Source organism: Astyanax mexicanus, chromosome 25 (assembly GCF_023375975.1).
Source record: "Astyanax mexicanus isolate ESR-SI-001 chromosome 25, AstMex3_surface, whole genome shotgun sequence".
NCBI lineage: Eukaryota > Metazoa > Chordata > Actinopteri > Characiformes > Acestrorhamphidae > Astyanax > Astyanax mexicanus.
Window position 1 is genome coordinate 20,348,487 of NC_064432.1, and position 27,587 is coordinate 20,376,073.

At 38.3% G+C, this 27,587-nt stretch overlaps 1 protein-coding gene across 4 annotated transcripts in view; it reads left to right on the top strand.

Annotated features, from left to right (window-relative positions):
• The first annotated feature begins 337 nt into the window (after positions 1-337).
• Positions 338-27,587, top strand: part of fbxw7 (F-box and WD repeat domain containing 7) — a 163,606-nt gene continuing 136,356 nt past the window's right edge. The window contains exons 1-3 of one of the 4 annotated variants that reach the window (XM_022682012.2): positions 338-749; positions 7,647-7,724; positions 26,602-26,658. The gene's annotated coding sequence lies outside the window, so the exon portion shown is untranslated. Of the gene's footprint in view, positions 764-7,646; positions 7,725-26,601; positions 26,659-27,587 lie in introns of all 4 variants that reach the window. The other 3 variants (XM_022682011.2, XM_007230229.3, XM_007230228.3) reach the window with 3 other exon arrangements.

Sequence of the window (27,587 nt, forward strand, 5' to 3'; positions counted from 1 at the left end):
AAACAAACAAATGTAAAAATATATTGTATACTTATATTTCATATATATTTTATATATTTTCAGATTTGAGCAGTGAGTGTAAACAACTGCAAAAAAAACAACAAGCACAAAAGCATTGCCACACAGCCACTTAGCTAGCTTAGGGTAATTTATGGATTGTAACCTATGAAACATACAAAAATATTCTCTAAGCTAAGGGTTAACTATTTAGTCAACTTTTACTCTCGAATCGGTTCTTTTATTTAGAACCGCACCAGCCGGTTCAAATGGGCCGATTCGTACACACGACTCGTTCATTGCTTCAGTGTGGGTCTCGCTCTCGCGCTGGTTCGTGTATGTGTGTGTTTGTGTGAGAGTCGCGAGCGCGGAGCCTGCGGGATTCTAGCAGCACTGCACGCGGCGGAGATCAAAGAAACTCCCAATAAAAACTAACTACACTCCTCGGGAAGAGCCGCTCGAGCGCGGAGCAGCCTGAACCGGGAACGTTCGCGGTCGGCGTCCTAAACGCTCAGAAGAGGCGTTGGGTTTTTTTTTTATATTAGCCAGCACGCGCCGCTTCGGCTAGCGAGCGTTGCCTAGCTACGAGTCCCAGAGAGTGAACGCGGGGGACCGCGAAGTCGGCGCGAGAACCACCGGTACCGCGAGTCGCTCCTGGGCTGAGAGGAGACCCTGAAAACAACAGCGGGAGCAGAAGTCCGGGAAAAGCGAGCCGCTAGGCGCGCGGCGGACTGACGTAGCTTCGCTCGAAGGTGAAAACAGCCCGGTCTGTTTGTTTCTGTTGGTCAATTGTTGCTTATTGTTGGTAAATATGAGTGTAAGAAGCTGGCGAGGGACACTGCGAGCTGAGAGAGGCGAAGCGAAAAGCTAACTAGCTAGCCCAGCTAAGCTAATAGCTAATCGTTCATGCTAACGGAGAGAGGAGAGCGGCTATATTAGCCTGTGCTACCTCTGGGTAGCTAGCTAGCTAGCCAGTTAGCTTAGCATACCTATCTAATACTAGCTGTGTTGGCTGGTTAGAAATGTCTTTACTTCAATTTAAATGCACAATATCGTTAAAAGGCAAGCCTGGCCGTTTCAAAACCAAACCCATGTCATAAACGTATATATACTGACTTTGTTTCATAAGCCAAGTTTGCTTAATCTAATTTATCTCTAATGCCAACCATGCTAGCTGAAACACTCACTCCATAATTCCGCTATTAAAAGACATTGTTTAGTAATATTATCAGGTTTACATCTCTAGGTAATATCATTATTCTGACTAGACCTAATGTAATTTTATTATTCATATGTTACGAAGCGTTAAGTAGCTAGCTAAAGCTAGCTAACTAACCTACATTTGATTTAACGTTACACTTAATCTGAATCTTATTTTTGCTTAACCATAATTAACCACATACTTCTGCTTAACTAATAAAAATGTACTTGTAGATATCTACAATTACTTTAGTAAGAGTAGAAATAGTCATTTTAGATGTATCCCCTGTAACGCTGAGCAAAAAACTATTGCTGCACTTTAAACTTTAAAGCCCATAACATGATTGTTTTTATTAGCTTGTTTTGTTTGCAGTGTTTGTAAATAGGTTTCTAGGAACATGAGGCAAAAAAAAACAAACTTTTCCTTAAAAAATGTTACTTTCCTTGTTGTTTTCAAACAAAACCACTTGAACTGCATAGTCTGCCCAGGCCAAGCAGTTCTTTAGGGGTTGAGAGTGAAGGAGAGGTGGCTGTGGTTGACCGAAGATGAATCTCTTTAATTTACACTATCAACACGTTTGTTTTCTTCATATATTTCAGAAAACCTAACAAGTAATCTTCACGCATTAATAATGTTTTATAAAAAAAAAAACATGATTATTCATTATCCACTTTGCTCTGCATATTAAAACAGGTATGTGTTAATCATAGTTTAACGGTTTAAAAACGTAAAGCCGAAAAATAAAAAAATAAAATAAAAGTGTAACGTTAGTAGTGGAATAGTATTAAAACGTTATATATAAAATATGAATTATAAGGTATCTTAAATAACAATATATAAAAGCAGTTCAGTGTGTTTTTAGCTACAAGAAGTCAGTCAAGGACCATCAGATGATGATCTACCTAGTTTAAAGAATATCAAATTAAAACATAACTGTATTAGATAAGATAAGGTTCAAGAAATATCAAGCATTCGAGTGCTTCATTGACGTCAAATAACAATATTAAATATTATATCATAACACATTGTTTAATCTACACCAAAAACGAGCTTCCAATGTGGAGTTGAAGGCTGCATAAACCACCTCACTACACCGGGAAGCATTTGGTTTTGACTTGGGTTAGCTCCGTGGCTAGATAATGCTAAGCTAACGAGCTTGCTGGTGGCTAACGTAGCCAGCTATTGAGCTATTGCTATAGCTAGGTTAGTTAGCTTGCTTGTATAGCTAGCTGGCTAACCAGAGCGCCATTCTGCTTATAGCAGAAAATGTGCTTCTATTAATTTGGGTTGTTCTTTTTAATCGTTCAAAGCCATGTATAAATGTGGTGTGAAACCCATGGATAGTGGGGGGGGGGGGGGGGGAAGGGGGGTTTTCAGCTTCAAGTTCTGGAGAGAAGGTCTGGCTAGCCTGCTAGTTGGCTAACTACCTTTCTATCTTTAGCTAACTGGCTTTAAGTCCTCTGCCTGTTCCCTGCAGCTGGTGAATAACTCTGGTTTTGAATGCTCTGTGCTGTGAAAAAGCCAGCCTGTGCTTTGGCAGAAGTTTAAATAAAAAAAATGTTCAACTGGATACACACAACCTAGCTACATCTGTGACCTGCTAGCAGCTATCTAGCTGGTGATCCAGCCTGGAGCTACGTGATGAGCGTGGAGTGGCCGGCTTGGAGCGAAAGTTATTAACTATTCAAAGTTTGTGTTTGTTGTATTCCTTCAGTTCTGAGCGTTTGCACGTTTTTAAGGTTATTAAAATAGCGTTATAGCTAACTAAGGTGCACCCAGGGTTAGATATTGAAAGTTAACTTCTAAGTAACTTTCAGATCTTTTTTTCTGGGGTGCAGTAGTGTTCATCAGCTGGAGTTAACTACATAGCTTTGCTAAAATAGTGGTCTAGTCAAAGTGGAAGTTCTTTCTTTGTCTCCACTTGAGGATAATATTTTCCTTAATAAAATAAAGTGGTTTATTGTGGTTGTAATGTTCTGTTATCATTTTTGTAATAAAAATAATCAACTCATTTTAGGTGAAAAGAATTTTACTGCATCATTTCCAACACTTAGGAATTGGTTGTCCAGCATCTTTCTGTGAGTGCTGTACCCTGATTGACCTTACATTTTTCTGCCCACATATGCTGTAAGGAATGACTTACTCGTTATGTCATTTGTAAGCTGTAAGTGGAATAAAATAACTTGCAGTGTGTGACAGTTGTCTATGAATGTCTCATATAAGAGTTGCTTTAAATCTGTAACACTATATAAAATCAAAATAGCATATCTAAAATAATTAATACAATGTTTTATGTTTATTTGACTGGGCAGTTTTCATAATAATCAAGCACGGATTAAAGAAATTGTGAGCGTGAATTGCAAATTGTTCACTCGAATTAAAGAAAATGTCAGCACGAACTGCTATATGATTCGCTTGATTAAATATATATATATATATATATATATATATATATATATATATATATATATATATATATATATATATATATATATATTTTTTTTTTTTTTTTTTTTCTTTATCCACGGCTCCTCTTGGGATCCGTAAATACATACAGGGTGTTCATTCAACAGAATTTTTTTTTCGCTTGAGTCACATGTCCTTTTTTTAACCTTTTATAAACATATAGAAAGGGGTGGGCAATATGAGGCCTGTGTCTCGGCCTGTGTCTCGGCCTGTGTCTCGGCCTGTGTCTCGGCCTGTGTCTCGGCCTGTGTCTCGGCCTGTGTCTCGGCCTGTGTCTCGGCTAGACAAATTGATCATGTTAGATTATTCTATTTTCTTACTTCTGATATTCAAAATACTGATTCGGCCTCTAAATTATACAGAACGTTTTGAAAATAGGTAATTCATGTTTTTCTCATATTTTTTTTGTAATGAATTGCATCCTTAGGTCAAAAAGAAATGTGCTGTGCTGTAACAACTGCTTCTGTTGCAATTTAGCTTGTTATGAAATGTCCATTGCCTTTTGCCTACATGTGTTTATTATGTAATTACTGTGGTCAAATCCACTGTGTTCGTTCCTGTCCTACACAGCGCTTAAGGTGTGTGGCTTATTTACAGGGAAACACTAAGACCAGGGCTCAACTGTTCAGTTAGCAAAGCTTTGTCTGAATTCCGTTATACTAATATGGAGTATGTTTTGTGGAGCACAATATTCATCAAGCATGATATGTTTGTGATGTTTTAATGACCTCACCGTGCATCTGTGTGTGAGCAACATTAGTATGAACTAATGATGTAATGTTTCACCTCCCCCTCCTAACACCCCTGTGTGTCAAGGAGCTTGCTCACACACCCTCCCCGATAGCATGTTTCACTACAAAGTATGTCATATTATGGAAGGTGTTTTCTCATCTTATTGTGTCTGCTTACTGTACTCTGAGGCACTTCTACCCATAGTAGCTTTAGAGAATGAAGCTCGTCGGTTGCTGAACAGTTTGTGTATGTCATCTCTGGTCCTTCATCAGTAGTCACAGGACATTTCCTTCAGGACTATGCTGGTGGACTATTCTCTGCACGTGTACTATCGCATCACACACTGATATACTGACCCAAATAATAACTGCTCTGTGGTGGTCCTTTGGGGTCCTGATCATTGAAGAGCAGATTGAAAAAAGACGAAAAAGTATACAGGCAAACAGAATGACTATAACCAGCAAATATAGAACTATAAAAAGTCCTAAATGCTCAGTGGAGCTGGAATGGTGGATAATGGGTGTAGAAACTATATAATGTTATGCTTGATCAGTGTATGTGAAGAATTGCTCTGAGCTCCATTCACTTATGTTTAACGCATGTGTCCTGTTCTTTATTCTGTGAATATTGGATGAAAATATGAAAGATGAGTACACAGGTTGCAGGGTCAGTGATGTTGCTGCTGAGCTATTTACAGATGGGTGTTATGCATTTGCTCTTTAGCCTATGCAAATAATGCTGGGAGTATAATGCAGTTTGTTTGGTTTAGATTAGCAGTGTGGGTCTGTTCTTTGAATGTGTGCTGTGTTGCTGCCCTGTGGGGTTCCTGTTAGGATGCAGCGGCCAGAGGAAAGAGACTGATAAATGAAAGGAAGGAGAGAGGAAGTGAATGCTGCAGCAGACAGGAAGTGGAGAGAGTGAGAGAATACAGGACATTTAAGATTAGGGCACTTGAGTGCTCACATAATTGCTTACATTTATAATACCCAGTAGATTGAAGGTGTGATGATTATTTTAACATTTCAACCATATTCTTTTTAAGATGCAAATCATGGATATCATAATTGTGTAAAGAACACTGACCATGTTGTTCATTTTATAACAGAGTACAAAATCTAACTAGATTATGTGCAGCAAAACGGAATAAAAATGTGGTGCTATGCATGAAAGTGTTTGAATAGCAATTTTTAGTTAGTTAGTCTGCCATTGCTAATGCTTTTTGTTTGCTTGTCAAAACAGTGCTTCTATCATGAAAATGTCTTTAAATATTTCTCTGAGGAACCATTTTAAGCAGTTTTATTTTTAACAATGTGAATAAAACAAATAAATTAGTAAATGTAATTTATATCTCTTTGCACAGCATATTCAAAGGTACAAATTCACTGGTTGGTAGTTGACTAATCTGATGATTATTTTTTTATGATTAGTTGATTAGTCAGTGTTTAGTGATTAGTCAATGCCCCCCTTTTCATTTAAAATAGAAAACACCTAAACGTTGGATTTAATGCCCTGTAAGTACCCAGAATATGTTTAAATGTTCAATTTGTGTAACCTGTTATGTTCGGGCACCTTTGGAGACACAGGCCAAGTTAAATGCAAACTGTGAATTTCATTTTTTTTAAACATTCTTTTACATTTTTTTTATGAGCCATAACAGTATCTGTTTATGGATTTAGATTTTTTTATTTATTTCAAAATGCTTTAAATACTAGTCTCTACTTTTCACCCACTTTAGGGACACAGAGCCCCTCGTGCTCGGACCCCTGTTGGCCCCCTTTGTTGCAGTGTCATGGAAACAGCCCGTGTCTGTCGGCTGGTTAGAGCTCTGAGCAATGTGAATTATTTAGAGATCTCTCTCACACACACACACACACACACACACACACACACACACACACACACACACACACACACAGTACTTTCTTTTATCTGGACAGCTGATACCTTTTTTGCCATGTTTTATGTCTCTCTGTTTGAACTGCAGGTGTTTTATTGCTTTTACAGGTTATTGGTAAAACCTCAATTGGGAATGGAGTTTAGTGCCAGTGTAGACTATTAGTCTTTAAGTAGTCTTTTAATAGGGCTGCACAATGTATAATTTGTTAGTTATGGTGAAATCACATTAATTTAGAGTCTAATGCTGTTCTATATTGGTCTTTTTTGCTCAAGTCATTAGTTCAGTTCTATGTATTAGGAGGTATTTTATATTTATTGTGTGGTGCTCTCTAACTTTTTTAGGGTGTTCTATATGTTCTGTGAGGTATTCTGTATATATTATGGGGTATTCCATATCTATTGAGGCATTTTGTGTCTATTGTGAGGCATTCCATATGTACTGTAAGGTATTCAGTATCTACAAACTAACAAGTTACTGTTGAGTTCTGAGATCTATCTGTGTCTGTGTTTGAGAAATAGAGAGAGAGACGGGAGAGAGAAAAGTTAGGCATCATCTGCTTGACAGATTTTTTGCTGCTTTTGCTGCTTTTTTTTTTTTTTTTTTTGAGGTTAAGTGGCTTTAGTTCTGCGTATTTAATTCTTGATGTAATTCTGGTGGATCAGTTTTCCCAGTACCTTCCCATGGTTTATTAGGGCAAACTGAGCCTCGATTCTGGATATTTCCTTCCTGGGGGACCACTGGGTGCCAGCTGAGTGCAACTTCATGCCAAAACATTGAATGATGCAACCTAAATATAATAATGGGAACATTTATCGTTCTTATAACAGCAGATTATCTCTGCCTCCTCTGGGGAAAGACCTTTCGCAACCAGACTGTATCAGAGCGCTGTGAGAAAGTTTACATACACCAGTGAAACTGTCTGATGCTCACTTGCTTTCTCACTTGTTCTGAAATATGGCCAAAAATCTCATGATATTATTTTAGGGCCATATTTAACACTAATTGTATTCTTTTAAGAATATGCTATTGCAAGAAATGTTAATTTTATTTTATATAAACAGTTTCAGATATTCTCAGACCAGTAGTGACAATGGGGTGTTTAAAAACTCTAGCAGCCCTGCTGTGTCTCTCTCTCTCACACCAGCCATTGGTCCTGGGCATTTGAAGTTCAGGGGGAAGTTGTATAATAAAGCATGTAGAGAAACTGAAGGACCACAGACTGTAATTGTAGAACTACAAAGTGCTCTATTTATCATTAGTGCTGAACAATGGACAGTGTCATGTTATGCTTGACCAATGTATATTCTCTACTTAGGAAAATTAAACTCTACATTGTTGTATGTCTGTTTCTAGCTTTGCTGAGCCAGAAGCTAGCTGTAGAACCAGCCCTGGTGAAAGTCTGGTGGCCACCTGTAAGTAGCTGAGCATCTGGTAGGTTAGTTAAAGTGCCTTAAGGTCTATTAGTGTGGATTAACCTACAGACAGAGAGAGGGCAGGTCTTACGGTGGATAAAACATCTACTGTCTGTCTATCTCTCTCTGTCTCTCTCTGTCCTGCCAACTTTCTCCCTGTCTGTCTCTTGTTCTTCATCTCTACCTCACTGTAACACAGGGTAACCATATGTGTTCTAACTTATCCTCATTAGCAGGTAAGCAGTATTAGAAAAGGTCCAGGCACTCCATTACTGTTTTTAAATGTACTGGACCCTGAAGCAGCTGCTCCTGACAACAGGGCTGTTGTTTACAATATCAGCAGTCTTTAAAGGAGACTCCTCCTTGTCCTCTTTGTACTAATGAGATCTCAGAGATCTATTGATATTTATATATTGGCCCACCATTTACATGGGATGCACTGACACTTTTCCTCTTCCAGTACTAGTATTGCTGCCAAATCTTAAAATATCTGCTGGTACTATTTTTTATATATATATATGTATGTTACTGATTACTAATTAGAAACAATACTGTGCTTTAAAATATTTTACAATTGGAACATGATTGTATAATTGCAGCACTGACATGTTGCATTTATTGTGCAGCTGTGATGCGCACACACGTGCACAGACCTTTCCCCGGGCTGCAGGCCGGCCGCAGCGGGCCCGTGTGCGCCTGAGGGCACTAGAAAAAGCTTTGGAAGCGCTTAGACAGCAGCCAGGTTTACAGTGTTATCTCCTGCTCTGCAGAAACCGCCTTTGATGTGCTGAGCCATGGGCTGAGAAACGGAGAAAGCACACAGGAGCATAATGCACAAGTGTGGGCACATACAACCACACACACATCCCACCCTCCAGCACACAGTGGCATGCAAAAGTTTGGACACCCTTTCTCAAAATGAGTGCTACTTTGAACAGTTAAGCAAGTTGAAGCTTAAATTATCTTTTAAGAAGCAAGTTCAAGATCACACATTACTTAGTTCTTTAAGTAATTGTTTTTCATGTTTTGAATTTTTCTTATTTTAAAAATGTCCGGAATGAACAATTTTGGGCAAAATGTACGGTCTGGAAGAGTCTTTAAGTTCTTGTTTTTCATCCTTGCTGCCTTCGAAAGGTCTTCCAGTTCTGTGAGATTATTGGATTGTCTTGTATGCACTGCTCTTTTGAGGCCTATTTACACATTTTAACATGGTTAAAACTACTGCTTGTGCCTTGTGAGGTGGTCTGTTGTGGGTTTTAGATTTCATTATATTTTTCTTATGGATTTTGCCCTATTTCTACAAACATACCATTACTCTCTGCAGCCCCAGAGTTATTTAGTTCTTGTTTCCAAAATGCATCCGCCTTGTTTATATGTTCTTTTGCCAACTTCTGATGCTGAAATTTGTGGTGAAGATGCAGAAGAGGTTTTCTTCAGATGACTCTTTTAATAAGCGTCATATTGGTACAGGTGTTGCTTAAAAGGTCTATCAGCTATTTCTTTTTTTTCCCCTTGATCTTCTAGACATTATCATGCCCTTCACTGTTCCTGTTAACTGCCATTTCTTTATTAAATTTGAACTGAGGATATGTTAACCTTCTTATAGCCTTCTGCTTTTTGGGGACTTCAATAATTTCCTTTTTAGAGTGCTAAGCAGCTGCTTAGAAGAACATGTGGCTGCTGATTTTGGGACAAGTTTAGAGGACAGAAGGGGTGTTTTTAAAGGTTTAAAGTTTGCATCACCTGGCCTTTCCTAATGATTGTGGATAAGCTATTTAACTATTTAAAATCTGAGATCTCGGGCATGACGAGCCTAGTTCACAGTATTGGTCAAAAACTGATTAGAATTTCATAATGTTCTGCAACGTTAGTATTGCAAATTCTAGTATTTTTATAATGATTAATGTATTGTGTAGCCCTACTGGCAGCGCATGTTTTTCGTACTGGTAGTGTGCCATTGTCTGTGTGTGTGTGCGCGCGTGTGCACACGCACATGATTATGCTGTTTGTCTGCCAGTATGCCATTGTCTTCTCAGTTCAGGTAGCCAAGGGGATTGTTGTGTGTCTGTGTTTGTTTGTCTCTATTCTTAGCCACAGGATTTAGCTCTTGGCTGTTTTGGCCACCCATTCACTGTATATTATTTCAGAGTGTAATACCATGTAAATTAAACTTGCAATTAGTTATATGTATTTCTGAGGAAACATAACAAATAAGGAACTTAACAAATGTCATTGTGATGCACATTTACATTGTCTCAAAGTATCTAAGCACTTGTTCTAATCAGTGAATTTAGCTACTTTAAGGTTAACCCATTGCTGACAGACATTACACATACTGCTTGCATAACCTCTGTACATGTACATTGACCAATAGTTTACCTTTCCCAATGCCATGCTTGTGTAAAGCCCATCCAGCAAGGACATGGTGGTGTGTTGCTGTGTCGTGCTGGTATGAATGTTTTAAATGCAGCAGTGCTGCTCGAGTTTTTGAACACCTAAATGTCACTGTTATTGCGAGAACAGTCTGTGGGCAGCATCCTGCAGGCAGCGTCCACTGAGAAACAGGGTGAAAGGAGAAAAAAATGATGATGATTTAACCAGTGGTGATGTAGTAACAAGGGCGTGGTCATAATGTTGTGCTCGATGGGCTAATAGATCCAGCTATGATATCACAGGCCTGTAATGTTAGTGTTTTTCTGTCTCTGCTTTAAGAGCTTCCTTATACACAGTCTGCTCTGAGCTGCTGGGCGGTAAGGGAAGTCTCTAAACACCTGTATGCATATCATAGTTACCATGGCAACCTGCACCACCAACACTGAGTTGCTCTTGATTTCCTGTGGGATTTGATGCCGTCGTGATCATCAGTACCTCGCTCTGTGTTTCCCCGACACATTCTGTCCCACCCTGTAAATAAATCAGTGTCTTTCTCAGGCAGCTTTCTCACTGCCATCCAGGTACAACAAGTGTTTTCTTACTGGATCAGTGGTAAAAAAAAAATACTGTGTTGATTTTCAAGCACACAATATTCATTTTTAAAGATTAAGTTTGTGTAAAGATTGTTGACACAGTGGTTCATTTGTGTTCTGTTTAAAACCCACCACTAGATAGCAGTGTTTTACTTGGTAAAAGGTAACTTTTTTAAATTCAGATTTTATAAATAAGGTCTGTATTTATGCTATGATTATTTTAAAATGATTCAAGCAACCAACATATATTGCCTTGCTGCATTAATATTGACATTAGGGGTGTAAAGAATGTATCACCTACATGGGATGTGTCTTTACGTTAGAATTGGGACCAAGTCAAAAACAGTATTTAAACTAAACTAAACCAGTCATAATGTTAACATGACTTTTACCCATGAACCCACAGCAGGTTTAGCCATGAATAACTAGCTTTTACTATAAAGTAGTTTGTTTAGAGAAATTTAATTTAGAGACTCAGAAGAGCTTGACAGTTAGGGGTGGGTATATAGTATGTCAATTAAAAGCACCTGCGTAGATTTCATTTTTGAAGTTTATAACTTACAGAATCAAAAGGCTGAGTCTGAAATACTCATCAAATACTTTTACATGCCTGGTGTCTTTACATGAACAGGTCATTAGAGAGAGCACTAATTTGAGATTATCGTATCATTTAGTATATTAGCATAATCTCATTATAGTTTTTAATGGGCACAGTAGGGATTCAGTAATCTGCGTAAGTAATTGATGTGCCCTGTATGCAGCTGCTGCTGCTTGTGGTTTTCTAGTTATGATTAACTGAATGAGTTACAGGTTTAAAGGGCCCACATAATTAATATTTATGAATTTAACGTTAAACTAATGAATTTTAAAAGGAGCAGTTATATCTACCCTGTCTTTATTTTGTTGGCTCAAGTAACTGGACGGACACACAGACAGACATAATTGTGAATCTAATTAGTATTTTCTTTGCAATGAATGTCTGCCTTAAATCTGGAACAAGTTCTCCATTTTCGGATGCATTATTTTAACAAAGCTTTTTTTTTTAAAGGATAGTGTGGTAGAAAAAAGGTCGTACTGTTTGTACATAAACCCTCACAAATATTATATATTGAAATGAGAATTTTATATGTAAAAATACATTTCTAGTTCTTAATTACTAAATGTAAGCGCTGCCTTTGACAAAACAGTGTTGACTACTCGGCTACATTATATTATTTAATTAGCTAATCTATGGATTTTGTGTAAATAACCCAAGAAACTGATCTCGCTCCAGCAAAAAAAAAGAAGAAATCTCCCTCGTCAGCTTTTGAATGAACCTTTTTGTCCTTCTGTAGGTCAATTCCTATCGATCCTCTGAGCTCAGAAACAAAGGTGGATTGAAAAGAGAAGAAACTACTGTCACGACCCACAGAATGGCCACTATGGGGAAGGCCAATAATCCTTGTTCATTTAATCTAAACGGAGAAAGAGACTTTTGTGTGTCTCTAGAAGTTACACAAATGTGGTCCACATATGCCGCACTGCCTAAAACGGCATCTTTATCAAGACCACAGTTGTTCTTTGAGTTCATTTTTAGAACAGAGCAAGAGGGAGTGAGAAAGGAGATCAACTGATTGCTTTAAGTCTTTTTACAACGATTTAAATGGCCTGTTTCAAGAAATAGTGCTGGATATCACCACCAATTCCAATTCTGGTTCACAAAGGCCCCAATTCGGTTACATTTCTGATTCGGTTTAGTTCAATATTGATTTCAGTTACAATCCAATGTTTTGTTTGGATATGAAACAAGCTTTTCAGCCTGGTCTCTGAGAGGGCCAGTGGGTTAAGGAGGGCACAGTTGACCTTGCTGTTTGCGTGGATTTATGTTGGTAGCATAACTTGTGAAGGGGTGTCTATAGGAGTAAGTAATTGACCTTTACAGTTGGAAACAAAATGGGACAAAAGTAGAAATTATATGTTTTTCAGAGAACTAATGAACACTCAACCGACCGATCGATTTGGCTATCCAGTTGTCCCACCCCTTCACCAGTGGTGCCTGTGACGCTAGGAGGGTGCGGATGAGCACATGCTTCCTCTGACAGTTGTGAAGTCAGTCACCCCTTTTCTCAAGCTGCTGCTGATGCATCATTGCCTGAGAAGCTAGTTCGCTCGGAGAAAAGCGCAATGATTTGGTTCTGATACATCCGCTCACCGATGCCTCGTGCTGCCAGGTGCTACCTTTGAGCATGATGGGGAGAGAGCGCCATCTACCCACCCGGAGGTAGCAAGGCCAATTCAAACCTGCAACCTCCCATTCATAGTGGTAGCGGATTAGACCGCTGGACCACTCGGTGCTCCTACTAATCGAACGTTATTTTACTATTTAACATGTCCATCCTAACATTCTAGATATCAGTCGAGACACCCAGCCCTAGTAGAGAGCAGTAAACATGATGTAAAACAATGCAAGCTGGTAAACCTCCAGTACCATCCATGTGTGTAGATGGTATCAGTCATCTACACTGTAGAAATGAAGAAGCACAGTGGAAGCCATTACCTCCCCCAGCTGTGTCCTCACTCCACAGCCCAGCAGGCCTTCAATCTGTGCTCTGGAGATTCGATCGTGCTCCAGTGAGTATTGGTGGTTTGAATGCAGACGGTGGAGAGAGGGGGAGAAATGACACAGACGTCTAATAACCATGTTGTGGGAAAACGCAGAAAAAGGGGTCTTGAAAGGGGAATGAAATGTGGTGCTTTTCCACTGCTGTGAGAAATGGATTGGTTTCTGTTATGCCCTATATGGGATATACTGTTTCATTTCACAATGACTTTATTAATGTTCAGACTGTACACAGAGTTACTTAGATTGTAATGCTCTAGAGAAGGCAAAGAGGCGATGTAAGCTTGTGTTAATGAGTACAACATTGTTTTTTTCTGGATAAGAAGTAGTTTGGACATTGACGTTGTACCTCTGCCTCGGACTTTAATAGAGAAGTCCGTTCACTGGCATGCCATCTTTGCAACACCACTGAGCAGTTATATGCACTCATACAAGACCAGACTCATGTCTGTTTGAAACTGCATGCTGGTAATGCTGTTTGAGTTTGTAGTATTGCAGCTCTTAGGATTTGTTTGTGAAAACAATAATATGATTGATGTTACAGCCCTTTTTGCGATCTTTTGGTTTTGTGGGGTATTACTCAGTTTGTGTTCTTTAGAAGAATAAAAAAATTGATCTAAGTCCATGCCACATGCAAGAGTGCTCTACATGAAGTGAAAAACACATAAAAAAAATCTTAGTAAGTTCATTGGGGGGTTGCTTAGGTCAGAAATCATTTCATTCAAATTTTGTTTCCCTTCCAAAAAGGTTCATTGTAATTATAATGAATCTGTTGCCTCCATGCCAAAAGCCAGGTGTGGGCTAGAGGGGTGTAAAGCCACCCTACTCACACAAAGTCTATTCTGGACAGTGGATAGTTGCTACAAGAAAAGCACGATAAACTGTTTTTAATATCCTTTATTTTAATAAACACCATGAATGAGCTGCTGGCCTATTACATTTGAACTTGTTCTTATATTGTACCTAGACCAGCCAGATCAGGGATGTTCGCTGAGTTTGCTGATGCTGCAGAGTGGTGTGGTTGTAAATGGGTAAGCTCAGCTTTACTCTGTTCCCACACTTCTCTCTTCTCTCTGACAATAAGGGCCAGTGTGTCCACCGAGCGCAGAGACGGTCAGAAAGCCCCTCTGCTGCTTTACCTTTTCCCCTGGTACTGAAAGAGCACCCTGTTCTCGAGAGAGTGAGCAGGGAAGGTGAGCAGTTTGAGTGTGGTTTGTTTTAAGAGGTACAGACAGAGGGATGGCTGCTTACAAGGGAGGATACACCTGTACGCATGTTCCTCTGCATGTCCATGGTCAAGGGCACTAGGGTAGTAAGAAAATATCAATATTGAGTCTAATCGTGATACTTTGTTTTGCGATGCTGTATCGTTTTTTTAAAAACACAATATCGATTTTAGTTAGTTTAGATGTAAAGATTGGTGTCGACACTAGATAGCAGTGTTGTACTTTGTCCTTATATCCCAGGATGTCCTCTGATTGCGTAAAATAAACTTTTTTTTACTTTTATTTTATATATCTTCATGTGTCTCAGTATATTTCCTGGCCTAGAGTATCATAGCATACTCTTGCAAATATTGCAGCATATTCTTAGCACATTTCTTAGCCTTTGTTGAGACTGCTGTTTTTTTAAAGAAATAGAAATTAATTCAAATAAAAGTAGAAAAAAAAAATTGCCTTAGGATATTACTGCAGTTTTCATTCGTTTTACACCAATCACTTTGTCCTATAATTTGGTTATAGGCCTTGTATAGGATGAAAGGGTATTTAGGTGAAACCCCATATACAGAAGTAGCTGTCTGTCTTTCTGTGTCCGTCAGCCTATGTGTGTCTGTCTGCTTTTTGCAGATGTGTTAACACCCTGTGAAAATCTGCGGCAGAAGCTTGATGTATTTTCCTGTGTTATCGTAGAGCCGCCACCTCGCTGCAGCAAGCTGCTGATGTGGGTCAGAGATTACAGTCCTTCACTCTGTTAGTTACAGCCTAAAATACTATTTAATGCAATTCTAACCACTAGGGTTGTGTGCTATGGTCCTAAAATTAATATCTTGATATTTTAGTATTGTTTATCAGTTTCAAGAATATTGTACTGCAAAAAAAAATTTACCAAAAAAAATTTCTGAAGGCAAAAGAAGCTTTAAATACAGCAATGATGACGCTCTTCCACTCTCTTGCACACACTCTTTTTTTTTTTCATGCTCTCTCTCTCTTGAGTAAAATGTGCAGAATCAATGACTGACTGTTGATGGATCTGAAAACAATTGTGTCTGTCCTGTTTTCAACATGATCCTTTGTTCATCCTAAAAGTGGCTGTGCTTTGTTGTGTTTTTAGGATTTTCCACTGCTTGGCTCATGACTGTGTTTTATGCTCCTTAGGGTTCACGCACATACACAACTAAAATATACTGTAGAGCTCACCAGTGAGCCTCGTTTTGCAGATCTGTAAAGCTGGTTTTAAGGTGTTGGGAGATATCTACTGCTGTATGTGTATAAAGGCATATACAGAATTGTAAATAGAGTGCATTAGACACTGTTTCCAATGTAAGAGAGCAGACAGAGTATACAAACAACGTTTTTAAAGTGAGTTAATTTAAGTAATCATGAATCTAACGGTAGGATGATATTGCAGCATTTTCTCTTATTAAAGTAGGAGTTGTGATATTTCTAACTGAGTGTGTCAGTCTGTGTTTTTAAGCTGGTAAAATTGTTGCTGGCAGATTTATTGTCTGATCTAATGAAGACAAATGCCTTTTTGAAAATGCTGAACCATCTGGCCTGCCACAGAGAACACTGATGAGGTTATACTCTCTATCGCCTGCTCTCTCTTGCTCGCTCTCTAGCAACCACCTAGCACCACCACCTGCAACCACTAAAGCATCATGGCAACTGCCTTAAATATCATTGTAATCTGCTCAGTACATGGCAGCTTCCATCTAGTGTCTACTTAACACCATAGCTGCCTCCTAGAACACCATAACATCCACCAAAGCAGTAAAATTGCAACTACAGCAGCTACCTATCACACCATGGCAATCATTTGTAGGGCTGCAGCTATCGATTACTTTAGTAATCGAGTACTGTACTGAAAAATCGATTCGATTAATCGAGAAATCGGATAAAATATATTTGCTTGCCTCAAAAGCAATTAAAAATACACAAGAGAAAATTAGAAATTTCACTTCATAATGAATGACCAATTGGTTTAATTTTTACGTTCACAACATACATTTCCATATTGCAAACAAATATAAATAAATAAAACACAAAATGGACAAATACCGCAATTAATTTAATTAATATTTTTAATAAACTAGGTTAAAATATTTCAACTTAGGATTTCTTGTAAGTATTAAGTATAGGACATTAATCGATAATAAAGGCATAAACGTAATCATTTCACCCCTAATCATTTGACACACCATAGCATCCATCAAGCACCCAGCCTGAACCACGTTTGCTGCTCCACCATTCTGTTTCTTTCAGCAAAAGGCCTTTTTTTTAATAGTTTATGCTTTACACAATTTTTTTATCACACAGGAAAACAGGGCTCAAACCTTTTAAAGTAAGCGCAGAACTTTTATGATGCACTTCTCCAAAGCTATTCCCCTGGGAAAAATGATCATTGCATGCGTGCCATAATTTGATTATTCATTAGAGCTCTTAATGATGTGTCAGTGAAAACCGAAATCATAATAATTACATTCTGATTAATTGTGCAGGTTTTAAAACAAGCAACACACACATAGAGGGACTCTTGCCATGAAGATGTTCAGCCTGATTGTGGTCGGTTTTTTCAGACCATGATTAGAACCTCACATTTCTTACAGAGCCAGAAGACAAAGGAGTGTGCTGTATCATCCCGTTCTTCTGAATTCCTCCCGTCCCCTCCCTATCTTTCTCCTTTCGTTCCACATTTTTCCTTCGTAACCGGAGTAGATGTTCGGCAGCCCAGCCCGTCCTTTATCTCCTCATTCGCCTGTGGTAACCTGAGCCTGGTGGTGGAGCTCTGCACTGGGACCCTGAGCAGAGCTGCACAGTGAGGCTCAGCTGGACTAGGGCTATGAAAAACTAGTCAAATATGTCTCTGGTGAGTCAGACTGAAATCTGATGGCTTTAAAAAAATAAAAATAATTATTAGACAGGTCTGCCCAATAACATGCTAACCTGCGTTGTTTTCCTAGAATCAGACCAAACCAATCAAAGGGGCAAAATGCTCCAAAGGTAACTGATGACCAGAGAAACAAACTACAAGTGTGACATCTTTAGAATAAAATAACTGTACTAGGAGAACTGTTTATTAAAGAAATATTTAATCACATGGTAAGTATTAAAAGTCAGCCCTAGGCTAGCTTGTATTTGATGTAATTAATGTATGATTTATTTTTAACCTAAACTACCAAAAGATGTTAAATGGGAAAGTCAGATTTTCTGTGTCTGAGACCAGTTACTGTAGGCAAATCCTTACTGCACTCGAGCAAGTGAATAATCTGCACAACTGAATGAATTCTCAATGAAGAATGGCAGGATGAGTGTGTGCTCAGTGATTTATGGTCATTCTTTCACTTTGTCACTCTTATTCGTGTTCTCTCTTGCACGTCTTGCACACAGTTTACGTTTAGCTAAAGGGCTCAACTCTCACTAACTCTGTCCACTGTCCACCTATTGTTTTATTTGGCTCACTTATTTCTTGGTGGGAAATCTATTTTGCTCTCAGGGCTACAGATTTTGTGAATCCTGCTGTCCTCCTTGGAGAAGTTCCAAAAAATGGGAGAGTCAGTCAGTTTCCTGTGCATCAGCAACTTTTCGAAGTGTGCTGTGTAGTCCTTGAACACAAGCTCCATCATGGGGCTGTTATAGAGGCAGTGGCGGAAGACCCTGTGGTTGGAAACATTTAAAGGAATAGATCAGATTGAATTTACATCCTACATCAAATTTGCATGTCTGTGGTGTGCCTACAGAAGAGTTTCAGCACTCCTGAAACAAGCCACAGCTGGCAGGAATGTAGGGAGATACTGTATGAGTTTGAGTGTAATGTGGAGTGGAAGTTGTGTAAAGTAAATTGATATAGGCGCCTAGGTACTTTGTAAGTTGTGCGTAAATAATGAGTTCCTCTTCTTGTTTTGTTTCAGGATCAGCATGTGAAAATATATATTACATGTTTAAAAGTTAATAGAAAAGTCTATTGTTTTGAGCTTTACTTAAGATTTCATATTTTTACACTTAGCCTGTGTGCATATGAGATTCCCATAGTGTGTTAAGTCATGATGTTTCTTTAATAAGACCTTGAAGGCTTGAATTCATTTTTATGTGGCTTTATGAGAACACGTAGTGTAGAGAAATACCAGGCCGCTGACTTCACACCCTTACAGGAAGTCGTTTGTTGTGACAGATGCTTCATGGTTTTTTTGACTCCTTTACCACTGACTTTACCTGCCTGTGGTTAACCCCATACTGTTTTCTGCTGGAGGATCAAGTCTAGTAGTGGAGTAGACTAGACTAATCTTAGTGAAGATTCTCTTTTGAATGAAAAATGTTGTCCAGGACCAGCCTTATTCTCTGTCTGGGAAAATTATTATTAAAGATAAAGGCTCAGTTTGTGGGTAGTTGAGTAATTTGTTTGATCTGTAATTATTTATATTAGATACTGAATGATTCAGTGAAGATAGTATAATTCAGAGTTGATGTTGACTAATTTGTAGTAGGAGCTGAATAATTTATGGTGGATATTAGGGATGCATTGGTACACACACACACAAGTCACAGTTCCATTTGCACTGTGTTTTGGCCCTAATGGTTTAGTAGGAGTACAGTACAATGGGAAGATTATAAAGCATAGGACTAGCCAATTTTTCTTTAATAAATGTAATTCTTTTTGAACAGACAGTTGTGCAAGTTGAAGTAAATTGTTAAAGCCAAAAATGGGTGGAATACTTGGTTTTTAGTCAGTAAAAATCAAAACATTAGAACAGTGAATGATAAAGAATAAAGAGAGAGAGGACGAGGATGAGTCTTGCTCCCCAGCCACAGCAATCAGAGGGACAGAGATGGGAAAGGGATGCTGGGGAGAGGGACGGGGACAAACAAGACTACAGTTACCACAGCAATATTTCTAAACCACTACAGCTCTCACAATACTGTGCAAATCCACCAGCTTACAGCTTTCTGGGGGCGCACTTACTTGTGAAATGATTTTATTTACGTAACAAAACGTATCGTTGTGACTGTAAACCCGAACCATGTTTTTTTTTTTATTGTGTTAAAAATTGATTAGTGACTGAAGTGGCTGCACTGATTCATTACTGTTGTTTATAATCAGTCACAGATTTTTCATTTGTTGTTTCACTTTTCAGTGAATTCTGTTTATAATCTAAATGTCCAGTAGTTTGGAAGTTTTGTGTGTTAACATAACACTGTCTTACTGGACAGCCTGTATAATGCTTAGTAAGGTTATGATGGTGCTATATTGCTACAGAGCAGCTTACTTGTCATACTGAAGGCATTTAATACAAGGCTTAAGCATGTCTGGATTTGTAACATCTGTACAAAAATCCTCACTTTGATCAGTTCTCAGGTTTGTGTCCCAGATGAATCTGGTTTGGTTTTGTCTGTATGTTAGTTAAGGTTTAGTTCTTAATCCTCACCAGCAGTGTGTTGACATTCCATCCTGGACAGACCTTTTCCATGCCTTAGCGACTGCACTTTGAACAACGTGGGTAAAACATATGGTGACCTTGCTTTCTCAGATTGGAGTGCCTCGTCAGGAAATGCCCTCCCATATAGCCCATACATATATATGAATCTGTTGTAATGTTTTATATGTATGTGTAGGTATCTATACGTAGAAGTAACGTTTCATGTGTACTTTTTATATCGAAATTAAACTAAAAATGATGCCAATAAATACAGAATGGTTTTATTCTCTTCGGTAAGGGTGTGCCTTATATTGTATTCAGTACTTTTATAAGTATCCCAACAATGTTGTGTCATGAGATGCCCTGTGATTGCCCTGAACCTCCATGTAAATGGTCTCTCTCCTGGCTGAGAAAAACACAATGGTCAAGTCCATATATCATCATGACAGGCCTAATCGTATGCAGTCTTATGCAAAAGCTTGGCCACATTTGATCTCATCCTGAATTGGTACAGTTAGCTCGGTTTTGTCCTGCAAATGTACAAAAACGAACACAGCCAGTCTTTCCCACCACATCTGGAAGCTCTCAGACTCTCTGTGGAGGGAGGTGTAAACCTGTGTTGTATGAGTAAAGCAGTATCAGATGTTCCTGTAGAGACGCTGACTTGAGCAAACTGGCTCAGAACCTGGCTTAGAGGTTCTCAAGCTGACATTTCTGTCGTGTTTATTTAACACTTGTTCTCTCTGTCTTATCCCAGTGCCCACTTGTGCTGTGGCGTGTTTATACTTGCTTGTACTCCTCCTGTTAACTGAGTGTATTTTTTAATCTGTCATTCTTTTTTTTTTGTGTAGTTCATTATAGTTTAGTAATTTCATCCCATTTTTCCCCAAATTTGGAAGGCCTGTTACCCCACCCACTCAAAGACTTTCCTTTGTTGCTAGTGTTCCCCACAGCACTAGGAGGGTAAAGACCAGCAAATGTCTCCATTAAATGAAGACAGTCTCATCTTATTTTGGGTAGCCAGCATGCTTAGAGGAAAGCGCAGCAAGAAAGTGCACCCAGAGAGAGCAAGGCCAATTGTACTTAAACATAAATATGAAAGAGAAATATGATAATACTGTACAGAACTCTGGGACTACGTGCAGCAAGTGCTCACACTAAACGTTTTGCTGCCTTATGTGGCCTGCCAGGTGCTTACCATCTGGAGGTGTGTGTAGAGGCACTGTGCATGTCGCAGCACTGTGTGTGTGTTCCTCAGGATTGTGGATTAACCCAGGCTGCTGCGATTTGCTCTGATCCAGCAGCCTTTAAACAGACTTTAACCAGAAAGCTTGCACTTGGTCTTAGCCTTGTTTTATATTGAAGCACTGATGAAGGGGTGTAAATAATAGGGTACATTTATTTAAATAGCATTTTCCATATGGGTAGTACTTTTAAGTGCTTTATAGGTAAGTGATTGCCAATACACTGCCCTAGTAGGTTGGATATGGGTGTTTTTTTGAACTAGTTTTTGTAATTTCTGGGTGAGGTGGACAGGTGTGTTGATGGGATGTGACCTGGGAAAGGTGGCTGTCCTTTTGTCATAAAGAAAGGCTCTTCCTGCTGTATGTGATCAGGCTTTTTACGCAGGTAGGCACCTGTTCTTCTCACTGACAGATGGGGCTTTCCCTGCCTGAGGAAAGCAGTTTATAAAGGTTTAGTCACTTTATACTGAATACTGAGGACCTTCCTATTACATCTTGGCAATGTGATCCATGTGCTTTAACACTGGATAAAAGGATTAATTTGAAGGTGGTATAAGCTTAGTGTTGTAAATGTTTGTAACCTAACGTACATTTTAAGGCTGTTTTTTTCATGTAAAAATGTCCTTTTGTCTGGCAGTGAGCATCAGTAATGTCTTGCTTTTTCTATTTAAACGCAAATACATTTAAAATCTGGTTTACAAAATGGTTAGTCGAGTTCATTCCGTGCTTCAACTACTACTTGTGTATTCGTATGCTTCAGCTATTTAATGCTTTTTATTATTTTTAGTGCTGTCAAGAGATTAAAAAAAGAATCAAATGAATGATGTGATCTGTGATTAATTAATTTAAATGAATCGCATTAATCACTTTTTGCTAAGGAAGATTTTAATTTTAAACTGTACAAATTCAACAAAAATTTTAGTTGAGGAACAAATGAATATTTGAATAACCGGCATAGACCTAAAAGCTCCCTGTACTAAACATCAGTCAAAAACAGATGCTGTTAATGCTGTGTATTTCTTACAACACGACAACTATTTTTTTTAATAGTTTGATGCTCTTTTTATAGTTTGATGCTCCTAAAAATCACATTATTCTCAGGATATTCTAAGCTTCTAAAATATGTATTACATTTACATTTAATAGCTGATTATATATTGCTCTGTAACAAATAAATATGTGAATTATGGCTGTAGCTCATGTGGGTCTTTTAAATATTGACCTGAGAACACTGAAATACATCAACTCAAGGCTAACGAACTGCAGTGAGGAACACCACACATAGGATGCTGTAGATTTCACTTGGAGAGCTGCTACAAACCAGCTGTGGTTATGTGATTTGGTTCATTTTGTAACGTGACTCTTCCACTTATGGCGTTACTCTGCTTTCCATCAGTAAATTCTAATAAACCCACAGTGTAATAGGAATGGAGTGAGGGTGCTGTAATGAGCTCAGCTTTGGAGCTTTAGAGAGAGTGCAGGTAGCACGGTGACAGCATGGTGATAAATGGTTCATCTCTTGCCTCTGCCTGCCTGGATACAAATCTTCTCATACCGGAGCGGCTGCTGGTTTGGAGGAGCTCCTGCATATTGAAATGCTAATATCAGTCTTAAAAGCTGTATTTCTCCCCACTCAAGTGTTTGATAAAGAAATCAACTAACAGCTAAAAGTTTAGTGGTCCTACATGCAGAAAAGTGCAGCATGGAACTGCACAATCGATCCACTGTTCACATGGAGTTCTTTTCTGTGAAAACAATAATAAACCCCTCCCCCAATCAAGTCGAGAATCAGTAATAGGAGTGGACTCATTTTATGTTTGAGAACAGTCTGTCGTAACTTCTCCTTCTGTTGAGAACTTCCCTGTAGTTCCTCGAGAGAGTTCGGTTGAATAAGTGCTCAGTAACTTGTTGTTTTTGACAGCTGTGTCCTCTCGAGTGGCCAAGCCTGGTCTGAGGTTGTGGGCTGTGTGTGAGCAGCTGGCGGGCTCTGGAACTCTGCTCTTTAACCCAGTGGCCGTCAGTACTGGTTGCACACAGTGCAGGAGGAGCTTTGCTAAATGTTTATTTGTACACAGTGTTCACAAGCGTGAGGTTTTCTCATCACTACCTTGTTTCGTTTCCCTTTTTTTTGTTTTGTTTGTTCAAATGTTCAGCATGTCTTAGGTCAGTGTGTGTGTGTGATTTTTGCCTTTTGTAAGATTTGAGCTCTTGAGCTTGAGCTTTTTTTAAGTGATATATTGTCTCAGAAGTCATTGCAATAAACTATCACATTATGTCTCATATAATTATAATACAATAGCATAATGATTCATTTACACCCCTTTAAAGAGCATAGAACCTTTATTTATCGCTAATGTTTAAATATTAAAATTGCAATACAATAATGCTTTAGATATCCTAAATAACAAAAAACTTGCAAGGAAGACCTGTTCACGTAAGTGAACATTGGGCCATATTAAGGTCATGTCTATGTGTCAAACATAATTATCAGGACAGGCCTGTGAACTCTTGTATGTAAACGAGCTCACCAAAATACAATTCTTTGCTCTCTTTTTCTTATTCTCTCTTTCTCTCTCACTTTCTCTATTTTAGCCGTCATGTCAAAGCAGTTACCAAAATTGGGGTGCTGGAAATTTTGACATTCTTTATGATAACATTCCTGTTTGAGTAGCTTTTAGCTCATATTGAAAACATTTGTAATATCTATTTTATTTAATTGTTAGCTTTTTCAGCTTTCTGTGCTCTTTTTTTTTACTGTCTCTTCTTCCGTTTTCCATTTCTCTCATTTTTTTAAGCACAGTTTTTTTTTCTCATTTTTTCCATCTCCCTCTCTCCCTCTCTCCCTCTCTCCCTCTCTCTCTCTCTCTCTCTCTCTCTCTCTCTCCCTCTCTCTGTCTCTCTCTGTCTCTCTCTCTCCGTCCCTTTCCCTCTTTCTTTCTAATATAAATATTAATGTCTGGTCCGGAGCCGACGTCAGCACTGCTCTGGGTCTGGACTCAGTCAGGGAGGTTGGATCTGAGTGTTGATTGGTATTGAGTGATGGCTCCTGTTTGATGTGAATGAGTTTCAAACTCTGTTTAGAAACAGGCTGGTCAGCAGGGCACTTTGCACATGGTAAACCTGTGCATGTTCCATGTATTATGCAATAACTCACAGCTAGTTCTCCAATAAGTTTAGTGCGCTCTTGATTTTTACACATACATACTACCACAATTTACTAGGGCTGCACGGTCTAATATTGTTCCATCCATCCACTAAATCTGTTGCTTCCACTGTGCTGGTATTTAGGTGTGGGCAAAATGGCCCTAAAATAATAATGCAATATTTTAGGGGATTTTTTAAAATTAATATTTAATTGATTAAAAAAAATATTGTTCTTAATTTTAATAAATATATTTCAAACATTCAGTATAAAACTAAATCTGATTTTTATCTATTTTGTGAACAATACTGACTTCCTAAGACGTATAATATAACATTTTAAATAAAGTATCCTTCAAGCTTCTCATTAAATATCAGTAGAGAATGCTGATATTGCTTCAAAATGGTTTTATTTTTATTATACTAGGCACACATCTTATCAACTATCAAATATTTAAATTAATTGTTTATCGCATAGCATCAGTTAATTAATTAGCAAACAATTAAATTAATTGTTCATCATTAAATGCGTTAAAAATAATAATAATAATTGCCAAAGAATTGTGGAGCTGCATCTGTTAGGTATTGGTTGATGTATCTGTCCGTATCAGAACTGAAAGTTGGATTGATGCATCCCTACAAATCCCCTAGGATTTGTAAAGAAATACCTGTAGAAATATGGAGACTAGAAAATACGAGTTGGCACTGAAATGTGTAATATTTATATTGATGATCAAAGTCACAGGTTATCTACATCTGCCAACTGATGCATTGATCTCAAGAGTTTCAGGAGCTTTACCAGCATCTCCTCTTTTTCCTGGGACACACAGAGTCCCGGCAGGCCTAGTACTGAAATGGTTTAGTTCTAACTAACTTCTAAAGAACTGATGGTCTCTCTGCTTCACTGCTTCATTGTTTTTGCCAGCGGAGGTGTAATTTTGTTCTCCATCTCGTTCCCTGTGTCCTCAGAATAACCTGTTTATCAAAGCTTTATCTGATCGCTCTGCTGCTTCCTGCCTGCTTGTCCTGGCTCTCAGGTGTGAGTGCAGTATCACAGTGTTGGACCAGGACTTACCAGAGATTTGTTTACTTGTTGACTTACTTGTTGACTTGATTTACTTGGTTTTCAGGCTGATTCTCTTTTTTTTTTGTATGGAAGTGAATGAGAAAAAACACTACTAGAAATAGTACTAGTTTCACTGTAACTGTTGTAGGGTTATAATTTAATATTACATTTTATATATATACATGATATATACATTTAATATATTAATATATTGACAACTGAAACTATCAGTGATCACCAATAGGCTTCTGGTTCCAGTCCAGTCAGAGTTATATGGGTAAGAAAGGCTGGAATTTATGCTCTAGACACAGAGTTTATAAATTGCATTACTATTAAGAATGAAAATACTTTTGACCCCAAAATATTTGAACTAATATATAGTTAAAATATGCCTGAAGTTGTGTTTCTCTGATAGAGAAACATCCTCATGCTGTTGGGGCATCTGGACAGCTGTGTGTGTCTGTGTCTGATAGTCAGACAGCGAAAGTAAAACTTGGCATTCTGTCAGCGGACGGATTAATGGAGGATGCAGGCTGTTTTCCTTCCCCTGTTGACTCAGCTGAGCAACCAGAGTGTTTGGAATTCATACACAGTTTTACACACTGATACTAGAGCATGTGAGGTCAGATAGCGCTCTGCTGTTCTTCAGCATGTAGCATAATAACTTACAGGGATGGCGGACTACACCAATCAAGTGTAAACGTTTTAAAAACTGTTAAAGAACTCCAGCAGCACTTCTGCGTCTGATTCACTTAAGCCAGCACCACACACACTAACACACTGTTCAGCATTTCAGTGTCACTGCAGTTGAGAATAACCCACCTCCCAAATAATGGCTCATCTGAGGCAGTGGTGGGAGGTCCTGACCATTTGAAGAAACTGGATAAAAGAAGGAAGTTAATGTTATGATATTGTGTGGTGCAAAACTGCAAAACTGTTCCAATTCTGGATTCTTTGGCCTGATTGTATGATGCAGGTTTTGTATTAGAAGTATGAATCACATCCACATTTTTCCCATTAAGAACATAAATGTAAATTCACTTATTGAAACACACTTATCTATTTGTTGTTTTTGTTTCCATCACTCTCATTCATTTTGAACACAGATATACAATTTCTTTTAGCTCTCTCTCTCCTTTCCTGTGTATGTATGCATGTTTGTATATCCTCTTACTGGGTGTGTTGGTTTTATGAAATCTCTGATCAGGTGATCAGGTTCTAAATGTTCCTCTCTTTCTCTTTCTTTCAGGACAGAAGAGTGGGATTTACCCTTACAGCACTCACTGTGGCCTGACTCTGGAGAATCGTAAGTCATTAATGTATACACCATTCTACTGAAATGGTTTAAACAGTTGCAACACATGAAAAAAAACATGGGCCCTAACCCTGAACAAGTTCAGCGAAAAATGCTAGAGCTGTACATTTTGATTATACACTATTGTTATTTTTACATGACCTCTAACTCTCAAGCATTCACAATTACACACCATACATCATACATGATCTTTGTTTTTTTTATTTTGGATTAATTGCAAATATCAGATCAACACAAAGCAAAACACTTTTAAAATATAGGTCTTGCTTGGTTTGGACTGAGGCATCTGAACTACAAGTATAAATACACTCTCATACTCCTAACCAGGTATTGCTTACTATCTCATGGTTTGCAGAGGAAAGTTAAAGTAACATGTTCCCTACCTTAGACTCACTCTACTATGGCTTTCTGAATACAACATGTCTAAAAAAAAGTGCTACCCTACGTTATAATTAAACTGCTCTTCTGCAGTTCAAAATTCAGGGATTAACAAGACGATGGTTTGCATTTAACCTAATCATAATTCTAAAATCATGGTCATTCTTTGCCGTACTGTTTGTACTGTTGTAAATCATCCCACTCTGGCACTGTATGTATAGCCTCTTGCCCAATAGGACTACATTCATTCTAAATATAAAACATAATAATGCTGCTGTGATTTCGTATGAAGTAGTAATGTTTATATGGACAGCTTGGGCGTCAAATTCTAATCTCTGCAATTAATCCAAACAATTAGAAGCAAATGTAGATCGTCCTCGTCGTTTTTAAAAAGTTTTATCCAAGGTCAAAGGTCAGACGCATCACAGCAATTTCCAGTCAGTTTTGATTAAAGAGGGGTGCGTGTTGTATTGAGTGGGTTTGGGTGCGAGGTCATGTGTTAGTTACTTGATGGGCATATTAATTATTTGCAGTTATGACAC